The following is a 20,091-nucleotide window of genomic DNA, read 5'->3' as shown; positions in this document are numbered from 1 at the left end:
AGTCAGGCTGAAGTCCTAGCGAGAGCGCAGGGATTTGTGAATGAAAGATTGTGTTTGTGTTTTAAGAAGAGATGGAGGAAAGGAGCAGAGGAAAACCTGTTGTTTGTCACTAGGACGTTTCTCTGGGTTGGGTGCGTCCAGGCCACGAGTTTGGAGTGTCAGCGGGACTCCCGCGAGGGGACGTGGTTTCCAGTGCAGCGCAGCTGTCCGGTGATGGAGATTCTGCACACTCATCTGATCTTTTAGGAGAGTGGAATTTTGAGGAAGTGGAAAACATTGTCTAAATGATTAAAACAGCCACTAGATACTTCATAATGACAGAGAAAAATGATGATTTTACTAGAGCCCTCCTGTCTGCTCTCAAAGTGCTATGAAATCTGAGCAGCTTTTCATTGTGTGAATCTGGGCACTGGGCCCTTTTTCCTTACAGCAAACAGAACAGCGGCACAAACCGCTGGTGCAGGGGGAAAGCTTCATCTCCACGACTCTTAGATAGAACTGCAGCGTTTACATGGTCAGTAGGTTACCAAGAACCATTCCACTAATTCTTTGGCAAAGACACAATTGTATATTTACTATTTTAAAATTTGGTCTTTGGATGAAGGCCGCCCCCCCCCTACGGTGAAGGAACGCATTTGCTGGCTTCAGTCTGGACTGTTTATTCCCAGAGAAACACTACATCTACAAATAATTAACCACCATAGTCAAAAATACCATTTATTGAGCACTTACTATATGCAAGGAATAAGCTTTCTCCTTTAATTATTGAATGTTAAAATGTATGCGATGATGGCAAAAAACTTCCAAAGACTGGAGACCTGGATTCACAGCAGTTACTCAATGGTGGCAGAGGCAGAGGCTGAGCACAACCCCTGCTTTCGTCAGCCTGCCCCTCTCTGTTCACCTCAAGTTAGCTTGAGGAACAATTTTGGGGGATTCAGATGTTACATTTGGTGAAATCATTAAATTGGGATGTTACCAGTAAAGACTATTCTTTTGCCTTCTTGTTGAAGGCAAACTACCTCGGCTCATAAACCCTGTGACACTTTTTTTGGTTGCTCACGGGAAATTGTGGATTTTTTTGCCCTTCCAAATAACAGGAACCTCAATTTAGTACCTGGAAACTGTAGCTACTTCATGTTTGTTCAGTGAAAGAAAGAATAAAGAATGAACCCATTCTCTGTGTTTTAATACTCCCTCGAGAGGCTACTCAGAGACCTAATGGAGTAAAAACTGGAGGAAAAAAAAGTTGTAATTATTACCAGCTAGGATAAACTTGTATAAATCTCATTGTTACTCAGCTTAAGTGTTAAAAGGCTAGGCCTGGGTAGGAATTGAACTCATTTTGTTTTATCAACAAGATTCTCAAAGGCTTCATTCATTCCCACCTGTGATGAAGAATGTTGGAAATGAAACTGCTGATTTAGAAATATAACACTACTTTGCATTGTGTGGATGTCAGAAACTATATATTTGAAATTAAATTTGAGACCAGAGTTATTTATATAAATCATGCAGAATTATCATCACTGAATTTTCTGACTATATTGAATAGTCAGTATCCTTTTAGTCCTTGTGACTTGCTGTTATCTTTTTCAGTCTTAATGTTCTTATGTTCTGGGCCCCTTTACAGTTGAGATAATTTTATAGAAACTTTGATTTCTTTAGAATGATAATTCTTCTTTTTAAGAGTTTGACATAGTTACTAGCCATGTGGCTCCCACCTCCTTTCAAAATACTCAAGTGGAAAAGTAAAATCTTGGCCATTTGCTCCTGTTTCCAGTGGAGGTGGGTTGTAAATAGTTCCCTTTTACATCAATTATAAACCACATCCTCATTATCTACTTGGCCTCTGGTATTCCCCAGAGTGCAGAAATGTGTGCTTGATCTTGTTCTCTTTTCTAGCAATAATTCATCTCATTAAGCTTTTAGACTGATGAAGCATTATGATGTCAAACATGATGTCAACAGGAACCTTCCTGAATACCTAATTTACAAAAAAAACAAGGATTATAAACATTAATAATTCATGCGCAGTACAATGATATCACATGGGTTTTCATTTCTGGTAAGAAGTTAGATATGCCTCCCAATTGCTGTAAAATGCAACTTGCTAGCAATTTGTCTCCCTCTCACTTGCCTTTTTAAAAATAGTACTCCAACGGGAGAATCCAGCAGGATGCTTACTCTTGATCTTGTGCCAGTTTTGTAGTTCTTGTTCAGAAATCTCAGGGGAGATGGTTTAACCTCTCTATGGGAAGAACCTGGGACTCTTACACGTCTTCTTATACCAGCTGTTGCTGCTTGGGAGTGTCCTGGACCAGGCTGCAGCCAGTTGTAAAGAGTCTTTATTGACAGTACCATCAACTTGCAGCAGGCTCTGTGTAGGTTAACTGTTTTATAAATCAGACACAGAAGGTCGTTGGTTTCTAAGTGACTTTGTACTGATGGGCAGTACCGCCAGCTCCCTCTTTTCCCTCCATTCACTGTGCTCATTTATTTATTCAGTCAGTGTTTGTGCCAGACTCTGTTGTAGGCGCTAGGGGTTCAGGGAGTATCCATGATCCTTGGTGAGCAAAGCATAAGGAGAGTAAGTCTCTTACGAAAGAGTCTGCCTAAACCAGTTATTCTGACTTCTGTATTATCTGTTCCAGGGCATTCTGAATCAGTGAGGGTCAACTATCCGTAAAAGGAAAATAGATTTTCTTCTGATCTCATGGTAAATAGTAAGGAGATTGTATTTGAGGGATGGATAGAACTATTTGGGAAAAAGTCATTTTTGTTTGTTTTCTAAGTCAGTGTATCTAACTCAAACTTTAGTGTGCATCAGAATTACCTATTGAGCTAATTAAAATTCTGATCGCTGGGCCCCACTCCCAGAGTTGGTGATTCAGTGGGTCTTGAGTGGGGCCTAAGAAGGAGCCTTGAATTTCTAACAAGCTTCCGGAAGATGCAAGTGTTGCTGACCCGGGGATAACACTTTGAGAATCACTGCTTCTGAACTGTTGACCAGATGAGTTTAGAGGTACACTTCTAGCAGGGTGTGTGGTACCATGTCGCTTGTATTTGGGGTATTAGTCGCAGCCCTGCCTTCATCTTAGTTTACTTATGTTTGGGAAACCTGCCATCTTCATTAATGAGGACAAACTCTGAGCTCCTGAGGTTGGCTGGAAAGTCTGTAAGTGGAGAGAGTGCTGAAGGTGTAGCTGACTCTGGTTTCTTGTGGTATCAGTCTCCACAGGCGCCTTTTGGATTTGCACAGGTGCCAGTGTCTTGCTTTGCCATCATGGCCCCTCACCTACCACTTCTCTCGTGGGCTCACGTCTTGCATTACAGGGAAACTGCGAGGCAAGGAAGAAGCCCCAAACAGGGCTGGATGTCACAGGATACACGCTCATATTCTGTCTCAGTTGTTGGAGTCCTTGCTAGTCCTTTCACTATCATTTTTCACGTTAAAATGGAGCATGAAGTTTAGTAAGCTCAAGTGAAGGCTGGGCAAGGTGGCTCACACCTGTAATCGTTGGAGGCTGAGGCAAGCGGATTGCTTGAGCTCAGGAGTTCCAGACCAGCCTGAGCAAGAGAGTGAGACCCTGTCTCCACTAAAAATAGAAAAACTAGTTGGGCATTGTGGCAGGCCCCTGTAGTCCCAGTTACTTGGGAGGCTGAAGCAAGAGGATCGCTTGAGCCCAAGAGTTTGAGTTTGCTGTGAGCTATGACACCATGGCATTACCCAGGGTGAGAGTAAGACTCTGTCTCCAAAACAAAAACAAACAAAAAAACTCAAGTGAGTTCTGTAAGTTGATTTAGCAAAACCCAATACCAATACCTTTTGCCATTGTACCCTTTATCACAATTTCATCCCTCTTCTCCCAATACATAAATTTGAGCCAGTACGTGCAGTCCCCTAATTTTTACTGCTTTCTTGAGTAGTTACACTATTTTTTAAGGACTGTCAGGTGATTCTCCTTTTTGACTCTGATAAAGAATTCCTCAAGCCAGAAAGTAACATAGCGCATGTTATTAGCTTTTCAGAGATGATACATTTTCTACTGAGATCCCACCCTGGTGACTGGGCCTGGGCTGCAGCAGGACAGGGCATGCAGCTGAGGGCAGGGCAGATTCCATGGTGCTGAGTGAAGGCCAGGAATCAGAACAGGAAGGAGGGAGTGGGCCCCACTGAAGCAGGTGGGAAGGCAGAGTCCAGAGTTTGGGAAATCAGCAAAATTGGGAAGAAGCGGGTGCCAGGTGGGCAAATAAAATTGATAGAATTTTAGAGTTCAGCAGAGGTGATAGCTGCTAAACCAGGGTGTGACTTCTGATTGTGGAATAGAAGCCGTTTACTTTCTGTTCTCCTTTGGGCTCTCTCCTGAGTGTAAAGAGCTCAGGGCCACAGGAGGTGGCAGTGACCCGTGACGGGGGTGTAAGTAACCCAGTAAGCCGTGCAGCGTGAGGCAAGACCAGCCAGTTCTTCCTTGTACGCTGATCAGACAGAGTCTGGGCAGGAACAGATTGAACATTTACAAGTGTTTTTTTTTTTTTTTTAATTGAGACAGAGTCTTACTATGTCACCCTTGGTAGAGTGCTGTGGTGTCATAGCTCACAGCAACCTCAAACTCTTGGGCTCAAGCGATTCTCTTACCTCAGTCTCCCAAGTAGCTGGGACTAAAGGTGCCCACCACAATGCCCAGCTATTTTTTTTTTGTTGTTGTTGTTTGTTTGTTTAGCAGGCCTGGGGCCAAGTTCCAACCCACCAGTCCGGGAGCATATGGCCAGCGCTCCAACCACTGAGCTACAGGTGCCCCGGCTAGAAGGGTTTAATTGAAAATAATTTAAAGAAGGGCTTGCTTTGGCTGTGTTGGTGAAACGAAAGAAAGCCAATAAATGATGCTGAAACACCCAGGACTAGAAAAAGAGGGAGCTGTTACCGCCCTAGAAAAGTCCAGGGGAGGCAGTGGTTTTGGGAACTGAGAAATCAATCTATAGGACAGGGGAGCCCTCAGAAGCTGTGGCCTTAAGGATAAATGGGCCCAGAGGGGCTGAGGGAGTAAACACTCCACACCAACATCCCCCCATTTCATCGGTCTCCTGCCTGTCCCTCTCTTTGGCCAAACACCGTCTGCAAGCTGGAGGAGGAGCCTGCTGATTGGGCTGCAGGTACAGGGCAGTGGGGAGAGTGGGTCTGGAGGAGCATATCCCAAAGGGCACTCTGTAACAAGTGTTAAGAGGTGTTCAACATTGTTAGAGCCCCCTCGGTATAGATACATTCAGGTTGGAAAGGGCAGCTTTGATGATTATCTAAAATAATGGCATTTTAAAAAGTGGCCACATGATTGTTTATGCTTCCTGTTTAATGACTGATAATATTAAATTCTGTCCAGTTATCTTGGTTGGAGACCTTTAAGTTATTACTGTAAACATATCTTCCTCTTCAGCTTACTCTCTCCCCTGACTCTTCTGAGACCTGTTTCTATCATCTCCTCTGTCCCTTGCCTTCAGTTCACCTCCCCATTCTTAAGCCCAGGGTTGAGTCAGAGAGAGCCATCACTGTTCCTCATAAACCTCATCAGTTTATTCCATTTTTTTCTCAATTTTTACTTTCCTGATCTCTCCAAAAGCTCAAAAAGTTTAACACATTGATTACCATATGAGTTGTATTTAACTTATGCCAGTTTTGAGCCTGGGGCCTTGTGAAGCATATATAACTCACACATCTCTTATACATACAACTGCCACACTCGAAAAAAAACTTTTTCCCGTTAGGTCCAGAGTGTTTATTATGTCAAGAGACATGTGAGTTATATATGCTTCACAAGGTGGCAGCCTCAAAACCAGCGTGAGTTAAATACAACTCATATGGCAGTTCATGTGCTTGACCTAATTAATATACCCTGGCACCAGGGAAAAAATATTTTTTTCTACTGTGGCAAAGTGTTAAAAATAAATGAGTTTTACTTTATGATAAGCTTATGTTTTCAATAAAGTATGTATATTTAGTACATACTTTAAAATATTAAAATGTGTCTAGGAGTTCATTTTTAAAGGTAAGTGTTACTTTTATCTTACAGTGGAAGTCTCTGTAGGTGTTATGTTTTAACAGGAGACATTGCTTTCTAACAAGTTGTAGCGTATATTAGTTTAGATGTGGTTTTTAATGGTTCCCTTCTCATTTTTCTCTTCTTCCATTGGTAGATAAAAGCCAGCTTTTATTTGGAATTTTCATGCTTTACTCTTTACCATTATCTTCTTTCACATCCTCTTTGCTGCTTCCTTAGGGATAATTCACAGAAAAATAGTTCCTGAAGTAGAATTATCCTACTCTGCTGAAAATTTGCATTAAGAAGCCTGTGATTGCTATAATAAAAACCAGGAAACTATTTTACTTTTGAATTATCCATCAGTGGAAGCATATTTTGTGGTTATCTCTTGTTTCCAAGGAGATTCAATTTTTCCAAGCATTGTTTGTACATTTTACAGCAAAGTAAACAGGGTAGATGCAATAATATTAGCTGTTATTTAAGTCCTGGTTATTTGCTGAATATTTCATATACATTGTTTCACCTAACCAATTAGCCTATATTATTTCACCTAGTCAACTATGAGCTGCAAATTATTATTTTCATTTTTAAAATGAGAAAAATGAGGCTGCAAGATGTGGGATAAATTGCCCAAGGTGAGGGCTGAAAGTTGAAGGCAGCTGCAAGGTTCTTAACCACTGCGTTTTATTGCCTCTCAACATACCCATGGACCCGCAGCCTGGAGGCCCAGGTGTGGGTGGTCCTGGAACTGCAGTTATTTAGAGCAGAGAAGTGATAAGGGGGGTGACGGGAGGGGCTCCCACCTATGAATCCATCAGCAATTCTTGTATCAGCTTGAACTGGAGTACTGTTTCGAGGTGAGTGGAAAATGTAAAATGCTTATGAAATTCAAGAAGCTTTGGCAAAATGCTGAACACAGTACTTGGCACTTTGTAAGTTCAGTACAAATATTAACTGTTCTCATTGCTATTATTATTTTGGTAATTAAAATGAGATTTTTGGTGACTTAGATTGTTTTGAAATAGGTGAGAACTCAGAATCCTAGAGAAATAATCGGGAAATGCTTTGGATTAGTGTCGAAGGCAATGCTCACTTTTATGTGCAGACTGTATGGCAAAAAATAGTTTGTACGATACCTACTTGGTTTTGGGAAAGGATTTCCCTGTACTAATAATGTCATAGGTGGGTATGTGGCAATTAGGTTTCTAGGTTAGCCCCCAAAAGTTTTTAACCGAGTATGTAGCTGGAATATATTAATATTTACAGTGTTGAAACAATACTATTGTGAAAGAAACATAAAATTGAATTGGTTTTGTGTGCATATCCTTTGAGAGATGTGGGTTTAATTAGAGGTTAAGTTTCTCTGGGGAATAGTTATCGTCAGAGATCCTAGTGCTCTAAGTGGGTGAGGGACTCGGGAGTGTTGTTAACCTCATATTGTTGGGATGGAAGCTGTGGCTTAGGGAGCTCAAAGGGCTTAGCTAAGATCGCACAGCTAGGGATCCAGGCCTGCACCTGCTAAACTGTCCTATTTTCACTGTGCTACTTTACCTCCAGGTCAAAAGGCCCATCTAGTTCTTTGAGGCATTTATTTTCTATTTCATCTACAAATATTTCAGTATCTTTTTACTTATAACTCTTTGTATCTTTTACTTATAACTCTTTCAAAAAAGTCACAAAACCATGGTACACTGAACACTTAACCACTACTTAATATCCATCGCATTTTCCTAATTAGTAATTATTGTTGTCTTGTTTATTGGTATCCAAATAGTAAATCTGCTCATTGTGACAGGTCAATAAGTCTTGTAAGTCTCTTACAGTCTCTTTTTATGGGGGTGGGGTGGCAAGTAAGTCTTCGAAGTCTGATAATCTATTTTGGAATATATTTTACAATTAAAATCCATCTCAGTGTGGACTAGCCACATTTCAAATGCCCAGCGGCCACATAAGTAGCTACCATCATGGAAGACGGGAGTAAGAAAGTGAAACTTCACATAGGGTTATAGGTCAGGCAGTTACCATTTGACATTGTAACTCTGGGGGTTCAGTTGTGTTGGGTGGGTGTCTCTTGGTTCTCAGCTCCATATTTGTGTTTTCGTATTTTCCTTTGTATGGTATGAGGCTAGATGTCTACAAGCTGCATCTTCCAGCTTCCTTTGTCAGATGGTTTCCTCTTCGATTCTGCAAGTAGGAGACGCTGGCAGAGAGTTAGCTTGGGAGAGAGGAGGCGGCACTAGCAGCAGCTCCTTCTAAGAGGAGCTGCCTGAATGGTGACAGCCCAGCCCCTCCAGCTGATGGGCATGAGTGTGGGCTCCAGGTGCCAGCCGATTGTTAACAGTTTTTCTCTTGATGTTACCCTTCATCTCTTTAGTTTCTCCAGCTCTACCTGGTAGAGCTCTTCCCATACCTTCCCAAACTTTTGTAAATAGTTTTCTACATTCGTATCGTTCTTCTTCATATATGTGAAGTGCATTTTGTTTTTCTCACTAGACACTTGGAATCTAAAGTCAGAGAACGAAGTTATAACCACATGTGTACCAGCTCCTTAGTGATATGATTTCTTTAATTTTTAATTTCTTCCTCTATCTATGGCAGAGGTTCTCAACCTGTGAGTGGCGACCCACAGGAACTATATTAAAGGGCCACAGCATTAGGAAGGTTGAGAACCACTGATCTAAGGGAAATGGTAAAAATTATATAGTAGAGTTGCTGTTGAGGATGTAATTAACATACGTAACATAACTCTTAAGTGTTGCTTTTTATTGATAACAATATGTCAGTCGATTTTCAAAGACTCGTCATTTTAACATTTTTTATTTTTATTTTGGAAAAGTGCGAATGTATACAAAAGTAGAGAAAAGAATAGAATGAAATTTCATGTATACATCTCCTGGCTTCAACAATTATAAAATTAAGATGATTCTTTTTATTTATACCACCCATTCTGCCCCTGTACTCTAGGATTATTTTAAAACAAATCTAAAACATCCTATTTCAGCTGAAACGATTTCAGTATGTGACTTTAAAAGATAAGGACTGTTTAAAACACAGAACCATAATACTATTAGCATACCCCTGAATTAAAATAATTTCTAGGTATTATCAAATGTCAAGACAATGTTCAGGTTTTCCTAATTATCTCATAAATGTTCTCTTTAAAAACTTTTTGTTTGAATCATCTTTCTAACAAGATCCTGCCATTGCCATCAGTTGATGCACGTATGTCGCTGAAGAATCTTTTCATCTGCTGGTTCCTCTTTCTCTCTCCCCGCCCCCACCCCTTACAATTTGTTAAGGAAACTGGGTCATTTGTCCGGCAGAGTTTCCCACAGTCTGGATTTTGCTGATTTCATTTTTGTGGTATCATAAACCACATTCTTCTGGCCCTGTATTCCTTGTGTATTGGTAGGTAGAGGCTTGACAGGAGTCACGTTTACTTTGTTCTTTCTTTTTGGGAAGAGCACCTCCACCAGCAGGCACCCGTGTTGGGTTTTCTCTCTCTTTGTGATGTTAGCAACTACTCATGATCTTGCTTAGATCCGTTAATTCCAGAGGGGTTGCAAAAACTACCTTTCTGTCTACAATACCTCTAGAATGCTTCTGTAAAGAGAATCTTCCACCAGCTGGTAAAGTTTATATGGGAAAGGCAGGGCAAATGTTTGCTTCTTACTAGTTTTCAAAATACTGAATTTGTTTCCTCGCCTCCTCTCTTTGTAAATGTTAGGTGTCCCTTTGCAGTTGTTGTCCTTACTGATGCTCAGTTGTCCCATCTTTGTCTCCCGGCAGTAGCCACGCTGTCCCCTCTGTCCTTAGTCCCCTAGTAATGTTTGCGAATTTCTTGGTTTATGTCTGACAGAATGTTCCGGGTTCATTATGGTCATTCCTTGTCCCTGATCTAGAATCAGTCTTCTCTCCCAGGTACTTGTTTCTTTTTACTGAAAGATGGTATTTGGGCGCATGATCCGGAGTATTCATTGCTAATGGACTAGTCATTGTTTCTGGGCTTTTAAAATGGACATAGCCAGGAAATAAATACTTTTGAAAGATATAAGTGTACCATGAGTTTATACTTTTATGTCCAGTCCAGATTTAGGGATACAAGGATTTTCTTTAACCACATCAGTCTTAGGTTTGTATTTCCTCTTTCCCATACATAATTATGGTTCCTAATAACATAATTCCTCATTTGTTCTATCCCATAAAACACACACACACGCCCTCCTGAATAACAATGATTACCACCACCAAATCCAGTATGATTACTGAAAACAATTTAATTTTTTTCCAGTGATTTTTTTGATGTTAGGATATATACCAGACAAGTCAATATGTTTGTTTTGGAGACAGTCTCAGTATGTCGCCCTTGGTAGAGTGCATGGCATCACAGCTGACAGCAACCTCAAACTCTTGGGCTCAGGCGATTCTCTTGCCTCAGCCTCCCAAGTAGCTGGGACTATAGGCACCCACCACAACACCCGGCTATTTTTTGTTGAGGTTGTCATTGTTGTTTAGCTGGCCGGGGCTATGTTCGAACCCGCCAGCCTCGGTGTCTGTGGCTGGTGCCGTAAACACTGTACTACGGGCGCAGAGCCAACAAGTTAACATGTTTTTAAGTCATTTGCATCATTTCCTTTCTGTGTGGCCGTTCTACTGACAATGGAATAGGTAGGGATTAGCTCAATACAGTCAGCATTGTTTGTTTCATTTAACTTTTGATTTAATCTTTAAAGTTTAATTTTATGTTCTAATGTAAATAACTGACATGTTGCAAAGTAAAATGTGGTGTATTAAATATGGCATATTCAGAGAAGTTTAGATTGTATGCCTGTCTCTTAACATTCTATACCTTCTATCATACAGGTAATTATAATTTTAAATTTTATGGTTTTCGTACCATTGTTTTAAATACACATGAACGTATGTTTATATGTTCCTTGTCTTAGCTGTGCAGTAGTTTACTATCTCGGTTTTCTGTATTGTCTTCTTTTCACCTAACAGCATATCCCTAGACCTTTCCACCGCAGTTCACGGGGTGTCCCTCCTTCCCTTCTATGGCTGCCTGTGGTTTATGTAGCCAGGTCCCTAGTGATGATTTTTGGATTATTTATAGTATTCTTCGCTATTCTGAGTATTGCTGTAGGGAACTGGCCCTGTGTTTTTCTCTTTTCGTATTATGGAGTCTAATTTCTGCCCATCATATAGACTTCCACTGGGTGTTTTTGTTCTCTAGGAATTAAAAAGGAGTAAAATAGGTTTAGTTCAAGCTTAAGATCTCTAGCAGAGGGTTCTGAGTAAAACCTCTTCTTTTCTACTTTTAGCCCAGCTACAGTTTCCTTCCTTCCTTCCTCCCTCCCTTCCTTCCCATTTTAAGACAGAGTCTCACTCTGTTGCCTTGGCTAGAGTGCAGTGATGTTATAACCTCAAACTCCTGGGTTCAAGCAATCCTCCTGCCTCAGCCTACCAGGAAGCTGAGAATACAGTGTGTGCTGCCATGCCTGGCTAGGTTTCCTTTAGTTCCTTGCTGGCTATTGGTTGGGACTGCTCTCAGTTGTCAAGTTGGTTTCTTCCATAGAGCAGCATGCTTCATCAAAGTTAGAAAGAGAGACAGTCTCTAGCGCTAAGTGAGAGGGTAGTCACAATCGTATGTAGTCCATTTAGGATGTGAAGGAGGGCCTTATTTGAGGGTGTGGATAGCAGGAGGTGGGAATCACAGGGGGCTGTATTGGATCTGCCTGCCATGCAGGTGTCTCCTGCAGTTCTGGATTGTCTGAGAGAGGAAGGGCTCCATGGAGCATGAAGGAAGAACATCTAACTCAGCCTGGTATGGAAATGCCTTCTCAGCACAATGGCTGAATGATCGAGTGAAGCCTCGAAGGACAAACAGGGTTAACTTGCTGTGTACATGGTAGCCAGGAGAAGAGGGAGGGAGGATTTCCAAGCAGAGGGGACAACATGAGCAAACACTGAGGGGGTGAAACACCAGAGGATCACACTCCTGGAAAACACAGGAGTCAGAAATGGAAGAAAGGAAAGGGAAGGGTGAGATGTGGGAGTGTCTCCTTTGCCAGATTAAAGAATGAGGGCTTCATCAAGGGGAATTTAAACAGGGAGGGACGTGGTTAGAGCTGTGGTTTCATTAGTGAGGGAGATCAATTTTGGTAGCATTTGTAATAATGCTGGTGACAGATGAAGAGGGCCTGGATTAAAGTTGTAGCCATAGAGAGGAGGGCATACATTTTTATTTTTAAATTAGTAAGTTCTTTGATATTTGGACAAGGCAGGTGTGGAAGACAGAACAGTCAGGAATGAATGATGTCCTGGTTTCGGCTTAGTTTTGGCAGAACGTTCTTATTGGGGAGCAGGGAAAGGTGGAATAGTGAGGTATGGGGGTGGAAGTGTTGCTGTAAGTTTGTAAATTAACTGAGATTTAACTCAAAATACTCTACTCTCAATTTAATCAGTGTTAACTATGTAAATTTTCTTTCTAGTCAAACCATATGTTCTACTGGTAGAAGGTATAATCAAATACAGAATTCATTTTTTTTTTATTGTGTTAAATCTGTAGATTGCTGTGGGTAGCACAGACATTTTAACAATGTTGAGTCTTCCCAACTAGAAACATGGTATGCTTTTCAATTTGTTAGTATCTTCTGCTATTTCTTTTCTTAGAGCTTCATAATTCTGTTTTACTTAATTGTTATTTTATATATATATTATTTCAAATTAATATGAGGGTACAAATTGTTAGGTTACATTGTTCTCATTTCCAAAGTAAAGTTCACGTTATAGTTGAGCTTTTCACCCAGGCGCATACTGAATACCCTCACTGTGTGTACATTAGGTGAGATCCAGCCTATTTCCCTCTTCTCTCTCCCTCCTTTCCTCTTGCAACTCTTCCCTCCCCCTTGCTAGAGGTATATTTGTGTTTTACTGTTTATGTAGGAATGTATTTGTTATATAGGTTTCATATTAGTATTGAATACATTGGATACTTTTCCCCCCCATTCATGAGATACTTTACTGAGAAGAATGTGTTTGAACTCCATCCAGGTAAACATAAAAGACGTAAAGTCTCCATCTCTCTTATGGCTGAATAGTACTCCATGGTATGCATATGCCACAATTTGTTGTTGTTGCTTTTTTTTTTTTTTTTTTTGGCCGGGGCTGGGTTTGAACCCACCACCTCTGGCATATGGGGCTAGCACCCTACTCCTTTGAGCCACAGATGCTGTCCCAATTTGTTCTATTCATGAGTTGATGGGCATTTGGGTTGTTTCCATGACTTGACGATTATGAATTGAGCTGCAATATACATTCTGGTGCAAATGTCTTTGTGGTAAAATGATTTTTGTTCTTCTGGGTAGATACCTAGTAATGGAATTGCAGGATCAAATAGAGGGTCAACTATTAGTTCTTTGAGGATTCTCATTACTTCTTTCTATAAAGGCTGTATTAGTTTGCAGTCCCACCAGTTTTCTCCACATCTATGTCAACATCTGCAGATTTGGGACTATGTGATGTGTGCTAATCTTACTGGAGTTAGGTGATATCTGAAAGAGGTTTAGATTTGCATTTCTCTGATTAAAGAGGATGAGCATGTTTTCATGTGTTTGGCCGTTCATCTGCCATCTTCAGGGAGGTTTCTGTTCGAGTCTTTTGTCCACCTATAAATGGGGTTGTTTGTTCTTTTTTGATGATTAATTTGAGTTCTCTGTAGATTTTAGTTGTCAAGTCTTTGTCCGATTCGTAACATGCAAAAACCTTCTCCCATTTTGAAGAGTGTCTGTTTGGTTTGGTTGTGGTACCCTTAGCTGTGCAGACGCTTTTTAGCTTGACCAAATCCTAGTTACTTATTTTTGGTGTTGCTGCAGTTGCCAGAGTGGGGGGCGAAGGGTCTTCCTCATAAAATCTTTTCCGAGGCCACTACTTTCAAGCATTTTCCCCACACTCTTTTATAGAATTTTTATTGTTTTTGTGTCTTAAGTTTAAATCTTTTGTCCAATGAGAATCAATTTTTATAATGGTGAGAGATGTGGGTCTAGTTTCAGTCTAGTACATGTGGCTAGCCAGTTCTCCCAGCACCATTTATGAAATAGGGGTTCTTTTCTCCAGTGCATGCTTTTGTTAGGCTTATCAAAGATCAAATGGCAATATATGGCTGCCTTCATCTCTAGATTCCTTATTCTTTTCTATAGATCTATGTCTCTATTTTTGTGCCAGTACCATGTTGTTTTGATCACTGTAGACTTGTACTATAACTTGAAGTCAGATGATGTGATGCCTGCAGATTTGTTTATATTTCTAAGAGTTTTGGCTATTTGGGTTTTTTTCTGGTTCCATATGAAACAAAGAGTAATTGTTTTCAATTTCTTCAAAGTATGACATTGGTGCTTTGATGGGAGTTACATTAAATCTGTAAATTGCCCTGGGTAGTATGGACATTTTAACGATGTTGATTCTTCTCAGCTACGCACATGGTTATGTTCTTCCATTTGTTAACATCTTCTGCTATTTTCTCAGTTTCAAAGGGGAACTATTACCTATAGTGCATAATCTATTCCAAAACATAGAGATGGAAGGAATCTTCCCCCAACACATTCTGGGAAGCAAATATCACCCTGATTCCCAAACTGGGAAAGGAACTAACAAAGAAAACTATAGACCAATGCTATTATGCAAAAATATTCAGTAAGATCTTAGCAAGCAGAATATAGCAACACATTAAAAAAGCTATATATCATGATCAAGTAGGTTTTATCCCGGGCCTGCAAGGTTAGTTCAACATACGTAAATCCATAAATGTAATTCACCACATAAATAAAATAAAAATTAAAGGACATCTGATTCTCTCTATTGATGCAGAAAAGGCTTTTGGCAATATCCAGCATTGTTTTTTGATAATAACACTTAAGTAAATATGCTTAGATGGGATGTCTCTTAAATTGATAAAGGCCATGTACAACAAACCCACAGCCAATATCATATTGAATGGAGTCAAACCCACAGCCAATATCATATTGAATGGAGTTAAATTCTAGATCCACTCAGATCTAGAATTAGACAAGGGTGCTCATTGTTGTCACTTTTTTTTTTTTTTAGGCAGAATCTCACTTTGCCCCTGGTAGAGTGCTGTGGCATCATAGCTCAAGCAGTCTCAGACTCCTGGGTCTGAGATTGGGTCCAAGCCTCAGCCTCCCAAGTAGCTGGGACTACAGGCACCCGCCACAACCCCCGGCTATTTTTTTTAGAGGTAGAGTCTTACTCTCATTCAGGCTGATCTGGAACTCCTGAGCTCAGGCCATCCACCTGCCTTGGCATCCCAGAGTGCTGGGTTTACAGGTGTGAGCCACCTCGCCTGGCCCCACTGTTTCCAGTGTTATTCATCATGGTGGAAGTCCTAGCTATTGCAATCAGGCAAGAGAAGGAGATCAAGGTTATTCAAACGGGGACAGAGGAGGTCAATATTATACCTGGAAAACCTCAGGGACTCAACCACAAAGCTCTTAGAAGTGATCAAGGAATATAGTAGCGTCTCAGGACACAAAATCAATGCCTACAAATCAGCAGTCTTCATATATGCCAGTAACAGCCAACCTCAGAATAAAGTCAAAGAAACTATACCTTTTATAGTAGCGCCAAAGAAGATGAAATACCTGGGAACATAGCTAACAAAGGAAGTGAAAGATCTGTATAAACAGAATTTTTCTTGCAAGCAGTTTGATAGAAGAAAAGTTAGTGTCAGAATTTTAGTGAACCTAGACCAAAGGCGGGAAACTCACCCACCAGTTCTATCTAGTGCTTGGAATATTGTGTGAAATTAATATGACAGAGTACCATTTACTAGATATAAAGTGTTACTTTTTCTCAAATCAAGGTACAATTTGCAAAACATAAAATTCACCATTTTAAAATGTGTAGTTCTCTGGTTTTTAACATGTTCACTGTGCCGTATGAAACTGTCACCGCTATCTAACTCTAGAATATGTCCGTCGTTTCCAAAATAAACCTGATACCTGTTAGCAATCAGTTCCAATTCAGTCCCCTCCACCGGGAACCACTGGCAACCATTGGTCTATTTTCTGTCTCTATAGATTTGCCTATTCTGGGCATTTCTTAGAGCTGGATTTATATAATATGGAGCCTTTTATGTCTGGTTTCTTTCACTGAGCCTAGTATTTTCAAGGCTTGTCCAAGTTGAAGTATCAGTAATGTATTCCTCTTTACTACGAGTAGGTCTGTTATGTGAATATACTGCGTTTTGTTTATCCGTTCATCCATTGTTGAACACATGGGCTATTTCTACTTTTTAGCTATTGTGAATAAATGCTGCTATGAATATTACCGGATTTTTGTGTGGACATGTTTCATTTCTCTGGGCACACACTGGGAGTAACTGCTGAGTCTTGTGGTTTGTGGAGGAACTACTGTGCTGCTTTCCAAAGCAGCTGCACCATGTTTTATCTCCATTCTCATGTCTGACGGGGGTCTCTATTTCTCCATGTTCTTGACAACACTTGTTACTGCCTGTCTTCTTTTTGGTTGTAACCATTCTAGTGGGCACAAAGTGGCATTTTGTGGAGTTTGATTGCATTCCCCTGATAGCTAGTTCAGGTTGTTTTTAAGAATTAAGCAAGATCTCATACGTGAAGTCCCAACATGAATTTGGGTCTGAGTTCTCTGCTAGAGTCAAGGGACCTTCAGAATAAGTTAAGTTTTATTTCCACTGTCAGTTTTTATGTTTGTGGGTTTTATTTGCACTGAGGAAGGCAGGGTACAGGCATGGCTCTCCACACTGAGCTTTATGGGATTGTATGTCAGAATCCCCCAGGGAGCCCTGTCCCAGAGCTCTGGAGTGAGTCTCCTGGGGCTTGCTTAACATGCATTTTTTAAAATGCTACATGTTTGATGTTGATATAAAGTCAAGAGTTGAAAGTCACTGCCCAAGTCTCATCTGGGAGAAGTAGTTGGGGGGACCTGGAGGAAGAACAAGAGACTTGGTCTTCAGAATCCTTCAGCTGCACCTTCTTTTGCCACCACAGGAGGCACTACTGAGCCCACGCCCTTCAGATCTCACAGTGAGAACTGAGATTTGCTCACTATTTTTACAAGTGCAATAAACTAAGGATTTGGTTCAGAAGTGCAGCATTAACACCATTATTGGACTCACTAGAGTTAAGTGTGGGGCCAGGCTTCTGGTTCAGGCATTGACATTGAGTCACATAGTATGTGATGGTACCTGATGCTTGTTTTGCTAATTTAGAGGGAATGGTGGTAAGGATAACTTCCAAATGGAGGCTCAACCAAAATCCACATGTAGTTGTTTTGAAATGCATTTTCTCCCTGCTCATGTGAGGGCAGCTAGAGTTGAAGGTGTGGAAATTGGCACTACAGCAAACAAAACAAAGGCAGGCTTCAGAGACCCAGCTTAAAAGGAAGCGGGGAAAAATCTGTGGGGACGTCCCCTTTCTACTTTTCAATTCTTCCTGCTTTTCACTTGGATTAAACAGTATTGCTTTTTAGATTGACATTAAAGTTCTTAAACACTCTGTTTCTCTTTAGGCTGCCCTTCTCTGGTTACTTTGGAAAGAATCGAATTTAGAATTAAAAGGAGGGAATTTTATTTTTATTTTTCGTTTGTAGAGACAGTCTCACTTTATGGCCCTCGGTAGAGTGCCGTGGCCTCACACAGCTCACAGCAACCTCCAACTCCTGGGTTTAAGCGATTCTCCTGCCTCAGCCTCCCAAGTAGCTGGGACTACAGGCGCCCGCCACAACGCCCGGCTATTTTTTGGTTGCAATTCAGCCGAGGCCGGGTTTGAACCCACCACCCTCGGTATATGGGGCCGGTGCCCTACTGACTGAGCCACAGGCACCGCCCAAAAGGAGGGAATTTTAAATCACCTTTCTTTCTGTCTTCTTTTGTGTGATAATGAAAGTAAGAATGATAATAATGGTAACAATGTGAAAAGGGAGCTGTTTGACAAAAGATTTTGCTACTTGTTAATTCAGAATTGATTGCAGTTGTCAGAGTTGTCAACCCTGGTCCCGGAAACAATTCACACCCCTGATGGTTCTAAGGAAGAGACATCAGTGTAGGTTCTGCTTACAAAGGTGTGAGCAGAGATCAGGTAGGACAAGGAGCCATGAGATGCCCAGACTGGGGACTGTCGGAAGCCCTTTCCAACCCTAGGACTGCCGTACTCACAAAGGCATATACCATTGTCAAGTCAGGGCACAGCAGCAGGGGAGGAGTGAGAAAGAAAAGACCTGATCTCTCTCTCTCTCTCTCTCTCTCTCTCTCCCTCTCTCCCTCCCTCCCTCCCTCCCTCTCTCCTTCTCTCTCTCCCTCCTTCCCTCCCTCCCTCCAGCCTACAGTGTCCTGCTGGTTTCTTTCACCCAGTGTACCCAACATGAAGCCATCTCCGAGGGAAGCTGGTGCCGGCTGCAGACATCAGCTTCCCAGGGCACCGAGCAGGGCAGACAGTGGTTGCGTCCAGGGGTAGTAGTTTGCAGTTGGAGACTAACTTGCACAATAATGAACTCTTTTACAGTGATCACGTTGTATATTTTGTTAATTTTAGACTCTGTTATTTTGAAGAACTTTGACAAATATTGCAAGCATGGAAAAATATCTGTTTCTTATTTTGAAAAATTTCCACAGTATTTCAAATTTACTTATGCAAAAGCTTCTTATCTTTTAGTCATAAACTTTGTTATGAAGTCTCCTAAACTTCATTTTTTTGTTGTAGAGACAAAGTCTCACTTTACTGCCCTTGGTAGAGTGCCGTGGCGTCACACAGCTCACAGCAACCTCCAGCTCTTGGGCTTACGTGATTCTCTTGCTGCAGCCTCCTGAGCAGCTGGGACTACAGACGCCCGCCACAACACCCGGCTATATTTTTGTTGTTGCAGTTTGGCCGGGGCTGGGTTTGAACCCACCACCCTCGGCATATGGGGCCAGCGCCCTACTCACTGAGCCACAGGCGCCGCCCTAAACTTCATTTTTTAATTTTCCCAATGTGTTTGGTGAGTATCATTCCTTGTGCTGTGATAAGCCTGAAACAGAGAGAGGCACACTGTCGCAGAGATTGGCTGCTGGTGCTTGTTAAATTCTTCTTTAGATTGGTGCCTTGCACTAATCAGAAATGGTCACTTGCTTCAAATCAGCTTTGTCAAAATGGAATTTAATTTGATGCCTTTGGTAGCTTAGAGCTGAGAGGGAAGATGCAGTGTGTTTGAGACATTCTTATAGCTGCCTATGGTTCTTTGCAGACATAGCTGGAAATTACTTTGCTCCGTACATTAATGAAATATGCCAGCTTGAAATGTTTGTGCTAACCGAGTGACCTCTGTCATCGTCTGCATAATTCTCTTAGGTCTGAGGAAAGGGCTGAGATGAAGGTCTGTGTCTGGGTGCCAGTGGGGTTGCTAGGAAATGATTTTCAGAGTGTTGTGTGGTGATGCAGCAGGTTGAACTTTTTTTGCTAAGCGTTGTCATGGAAACCAAGTGCCTCATTGGCTTGTCTAATTTATCTTTTAATGATAAAAAGATTTGTAGTCCAGGGTTAACAATAAAAAAAGATTTTAAAAAAGATAAAAATGAGAATAAAACCCCAGTAACTTTAAAGGGTACACTGCTGTAAGTAGTGAATCTTTTGAACTAGAAGATTCCATAGGAGTTGGTGTGATTCACCTGGGTAAGGGCTTGGCTGCGTGGAGCGGTGGGAGCTAATCAGCTTGTTTTCCTTCTGCTATTTGGAGAAGGAAAACCATGAATTCACTTTGTGGTTTATTGCTATCGGGTTTAATGACCGACCCCAGCTCCTGAGCTTTTAAGTGAAGTAGAAGATGGCACAGCATCACTGTGAGGCTTGGCAAGGTTGCCAGAGTTTTGTTCTTTGATAGGTTGGTTGGTTGTACTTCTCCCTTAGACCCTCCAACCCATCCTCCAGAAAGAAGGCTGCTGGAGCTGTCCTAGCCCTGCATCCCTGAGGCCTGTCAAATGGAAACAGTACTCTGGGCTTGCTCTGTCTCCTGTGCCTTACCTCCTGAG

At 41.3% G+C, this 20,091-nt stretch overlaps 1 protein-coding gene across 9 annotated transcripts in view; it reads left to right on the top strand.

Annotated features, from left to right (window-relative positions):
• Positions 1 to 20,091, top strand: part of PDE8B (phosphodiesterase 8B) — a 274,090-nt gene that overhangs the window by 41,765 nt on the left and 212,234 nt on the right. The window contains exon 1 of one of the 9 annotated variants that reach the window (XM_053588141.1): positions 6,877 to 6,892. The exons of the other annotated variants lie outside the window; for them this stretch is intronic. The gene's annotated coding sequence lies outside the window, so the exon portion shown is untranslated. Of the gene's footprint in view, positions 1 to 6,876; positions 6,893 to 20,091 lie in introns of those variants that run through there. 9 annotated transcript variants of the gene reach the window in all.

The sequence above is a fragment of the Nycticebus coucang genome, chromosome 1, assembly GCF_027406575.1.
Source record: "Nycticebus coucang isolate mNycCou1 chromosome 1, mNycCou1.pri, whole genome shotgun sequence".
Lineage (NCBI taxonomy): Eukaryota > Metazoa > Chordata > Mammalia > Primates > Lorisidae > Nycticebus > Nycticebus coucang.
Note: the sequence above shows the minus strand (reverse complement) of the source record. Positions and strands in the feature narration are given on the sequence as shown.